We start from the raw sequence: 5203 nt of genomic DNA, 5'->3' as shown, positions 1-5203 counted from the left end.
GTAGCTGGTGCAAGAGACCTCAGTTGTCAGCACTGGTGGGAGCGGTAGCCGGGAGTTCCGCACTGCGAGTCCCACGCCACTTCTGATTCCCTCGGTCTGGCTATCGCGCTCACAGGAGAGCTGGGAGGGGCCCTTAAGGTTTCCCCGCTGTGTGGAGAGAGATGGCTAGGAGATTACACACCTGTCGCGCTGGTTTCAATGCAGTTATCTCCTCCGCCCGTGACGTCAGTTCTCTGCCATGGTGGTATCCCATGCAAATGGTGACCGTTCGTTCCCTTTGCCGGGTGACCAATGCAATGGGTGGGTCCTGACTGTCTCTCCCAAGCCCCGTTTCAATCCTGTGGCCACTGCCTATGAAGGCTCGGTTGGCTTTTACCTCTGTAAGTTCAGAAGGGCTGACCAGTTATTTCAGCGGGATCGTTAGTGCTGAGTCACGAGAAGCAGGCGAACCGGAGCTTGAATGCAGCCGATCCGGGCTCGGTGTGTGTGTTCTGAGGGGCCCAGACTGTTCGCCCCAGATCCACGTCAGCTCAGCATTGCCTAGTGATCCTGACCAAACAGCATTTAGACAATTTACGACTCCCTATGCCCGCGCAGCTAAAGAGGTCAGAGACTTGATCTCTCCGTGCCCGCCGCCATGTTGGATCTAGTCCTAAGCTTTGACTGATGACTCTTCAGTGCATGATAAACTTGGGACCCTTTTTCTATGACCAGATCCGAGACGGCTCTCACCTCTCTGGCTCTCACCTTGAACCACCCGGTGGGGCAGCAAGGCTTACTCAGGGCTAGCAGGAGAGAGAGAGCTCTTTAGTGTTCTGTAGTTTTCATTGTAGACGTCTTTCATCTCTTTTGTTAGATTGATTCCCAAGTAATTTTTTTTGAGGCTATTGTGAATGGGGTAGTTTTTCTAATTTCTCTTGCAGCAGATTCATTACTTACATATAAAAATGCATTTGATTTATGGGTATTGACTTTATTTCCTGCTACTTTGCTGAATTAATTTATTAGTTCTGGAAGTTTTCTTGTGGAATTTTTTGGATTTTTTAATTATAGAATCATGCCATCAGCAAACAGAGATAGTTCTTCTTTTCCTTATGTGTATCCCTTTATTTTCTTTCATTTGTCTGATTGCTCTAGCTAGAGTTTCCAGGTTTGTACTGAATAAAAGTGGTGAAAGAGGGCATCCCTATCTTATTCTAGTTTTTAGAAAGAATGTTTTCAATTTTTCTTCATTTAGAATTATGTTGACCTTGGGCTTAGCATAGATAGCTCTTACAATATTGAGGTATGTTCCTACTATCCCTAGTTTTTCTAGTGTTGTGAACATGAAGAGGTATGATTTATTATTATTATTAGGTTACTGGTGATTGAACCCAGGGACAGTGTATCACTGAACCATATCCCCAGTGCTGAGGCTGTCCTCCAACTCATGATCCTCCTGCTTCAGCCTCCTGAATAACTGCAATTATAGATTCCGGGCATGCATCACTGTGCCCAGTGAATTTTTTACAATTTCTTAACGTTTGGATTTATGTGTTTGGTTGAATATAAGTTTTTATTTGATATTTGTAATGTAAAAATAATGTGAATTCTTGAAAGAACTGTATCTATACTTTATAAATCTATAAATGTCCCTCTTATCCTCTCCAGCCAGGATTTTGCTCTTACCACTAAACCAAAATTGCTCTTGTCAAGATTTCTAATGATTGCAGAATTTGAGACTTGTCAGCCATAAAGCCATGGGATTACCAAGGACTGAGTCCTGAATTACTTCAACCTTAAGAAGTTGAACAGAAGAAAGGGAACCAGTAAAAGAGAGAAAGCATAGACAGAGAGGTAGGAGGAAAACCAAGTGAGTGAAACAGGAAGACGATGTTTCAGGAGGACGGAATAATCATCCGGATCAAAGGCTTCTGCTACAGCAAGTTAAAGGAGGCCTCATCACTGACCCCTGAATTTAGTTGTGTGAGAAAAATAGCTACAAAAGCGATATAATGACAATTAGTTCACCGCCCCCTTCACTAGTTCTGTTCCCAAACATAACTACTTTCAAGTCTTTCCACTGTTTTTTCTAGTATTACACATTCCTTGCTACTTTAGGAAAGGCTTTAGCCCTTTTAATAGGCATCAAACATCAGGGTGTTTGGATAGCAAACAGCCATAGAAGCTCGAGGTAGTGTCTTTCTCCAGGGCAGAGGGCAGATTTGTTTATAAAGACAAGGAGTCCCTCAGGAGAGATTTAGAGGCACAGTTCTCTGGTGATGGTTGCAGATCTTATTAAAATCTCCTTCCCTCCCCAGAGAAGTTTGTTTTGTTTCCTAACCAGGATAACAAAGGCATATGCCTTGGTATAGAGCAAAATTTGGGCAGATATGGTATTGGTCCCCTTATAAGATCAGGGGTTTCCTAAGCTTAGTGTTTCCCAGGTGTGACAGAGACCACTGTGTGTTCGGCCTCCACTGGCTCACTCTGCTTTCCTCCCCATGGTCCCCCTTGGATTTTTTTTTTGTACTGAGGATTAAATTGAGGGGCACTTAACCACTGAGCAACATCCCCAGCCCCCTTTTTATATTTTATTTAGAGACAGGATCTCACTGAATTGCTTGGAGCCTCACTAAATTGCTGAAGCTGGCTTTAAATTTGTGATCCCCCTGCCTCAGCCTCCCAAGTCATTGGGATTACAGGTGTGTGCCACCACACCTGCCCCCCCCCTTGAATCTTGAGGCACAGGGCAAATTGTTGCAACATGAAGCCCATCTTGCCTGCTGTGTCATGTGTAGTAAAGAGCCGACTGTTTCCTTCCCCACTGGGTTTATGGAAGTCTGGTAAGTCAGCCAGGGAGATACCCTATGTTTAGGGATTACTTGACCTCTTTATTTAATGGTAACAATCTATGATTATAATTTCTTTCATGTATAATTTTTTTTCCTAGAGCAAAATAGTTTCCTCTTTTCTTGTTTGCACTTTTCAAGGAACTTGGGTTGCATCAGTAAACAGTCAAGATTGCTACCTTCATGGAGCTCACAGAAAGGGCAAGAGACAATGCACATAATAAATAAGTGTGGTGCCAAACAATTGCAGGGTTTTGAGTCAAAAGAGTGGCATGGTCTGGCTGAAGTGATAGGAGTGCTCAGCCTGCTGTGTAGAAACTGGATGGTAGAGGAAGATGGATGGAAACAGGGCTAATTAAGGTGCATCTAAGAGAATCCAAAGGAGAGAAAGGCGTGGTTTAGACCAGAGTGATGGCAACGGGGGTGGTGAGAGGTAGGTAGATGTTGAGTATGTTTTAAGATGGAACCAAGAGGATTTCCTGAAGGCTTATTGTAGAGTTTGAAAAAAAGGGGTCAGAATAACTCCAAATATTTTGTCTACACTACTGGAAAGATGGAGCTGCTATCCNTTTTTTTTTTTTTTTTTTTTTTTTTTTAGTACCAGGGATTGAACTCAATGGTGCTTAACCACTGAACCACATCCCCAGTCCTTTTTTTTTTATGAGTTTTATTTTGGCTAGGGAGTTATTAACACAATTAGGCATAACAATTCACTGTTGCTCTGTTTTATTTTTAATGTTTTTATTTATTTTTATGAGAGTGCTGAGAATTGAACCCAGTACCTCACATATGTAAGGCGAGTGCTCTACCACTGAGCCACAACCTCAGACCCTCCCACAGTCCTTTTTTGATATTTTTATTTAGAGACAGGGTCTCTCAGTTACTCAGGACCTGGCTACTTTGCTGAGGCTGGCTTTGAACTCAAGAACCTCCTGCCTCAGCCTCCAAGAGCCACTGGGATTACAGGTGTGTGCCACCGTGCCCAGCCTTTATATGTTTTATTTTGTTTTGTGGGGAGGGGAAAAGGTGGGTAGTAGAGATTGAACCCAGGGGTACTTAACCCCTGAGCTACATCCCCAGCCCTTTTAATTTTTTATTTTGAGACAGGGTCTCACTAAGTTTCCCAGACTGGTCTCAAACTTGTGATCCTTCTTCCTCAGACTCCCAAGTTGCTTGTATTACATAAATTACATGTTCAAAGTCACTGACTTTGAACATGCTTGACCGTGCCCAGCTTTTCATGTCTTTTAAAGAAATTTAATCATTTTGTCATGTGGACCTTGTACCTCCTTTATTATATTTATTGCTAGGTACTTCATATTTTCTATTGATATTAACATACTACTGCAATATTAATATTTTATACTTAGTAATTATGATATAATGAACTTTTTTCTATTTTAGGTTGAGGTTATATCTAGATTGTTGTTGTTGTTGTTGTTGTTTGGTGGGGTGGATTGTTACCCAGGATTTTGTGACACCATTGAGCTATACCCCCTGGGCCCTAGGAATGTTGAATTTTCTCTTTGTTCCATTTGAGGTAGGATAGAAGAAATAAGAAATGGTAGAAAGGAGACATCAAGGAAGGACAAGGAAATAAGATTTTATTTATTTTTACTGAGAATCAAACTCGGGCTTTCTTAACCACTGAGCCACATCTCCAGTCCTTTTTGAGTTTGTTATTTTGAGACAGGGTCTCTCTAGGTTGCTTAGGGCCTTGATAAATTGCTGACACTGGCTTTGAACTTGCAGTTCTTTTGCCTTAAACTTCCAAACCACTGGGATTACAGACATGCGGTGCCATTGCATCCAATTGGAAATAAGATTTTTTTTTTAAAAGACATTTTGAATGCTAATAGCATTAACTGCTGGGTTTTTTTTTCTTTTTTTTTTTTAAATATTTATTTTCTTTTAGTTTTCGGCGGATACAACATCTTTGTTTGTATGTGGTGCTGAGGATCAAACCTGGGCCGCACGGATGCCAGGCAAGCGCCCTACCGCTTGAGCCACATCCCCAGCCCGGAAATAAGATTTTAATTCAGAAGTTCTGCATACTTTTCAGGGCCTGTCACCACTTGAAGCCCATCTCTCTTCCAGTCTGTCACTCCCAGGTTCCTGGGAAACCTGTAAATCTAGCACTGTGAATTAACTCCCCAGTAAAGTGAAGAGAGATACAATATTTCAAGAAAACTATAATTTAGGGGACTTTGCAGCGCTACCTACTGATCAGATAATGAAGACCATATCATACTAAGGATCTGGAGATTGATCAGACCACCAGAAACCACAGTGAGGTTAACAGACTGATATCATTCTTACATACCTTTCACACTCATCCCTTACCAAGTTTCTTTTATAGAAGAGCCAGGAAC

Source organism: Marmota marmota, unplaced genomic scaffold (assembly GCF_001458135.2).
Source record: "Marmota marmota marmota unplaced genomic scaffold, marMar, whole genome shotgun sequence".
Lineage (NCBI taxonomy): Eukaryota > Metazoa > Chordata > Mammalia > Rodentia > Sciuridae > Marmota > Marmota marmota.
This window is presented reverse-complemented; position numbering follows the sequence as displayed.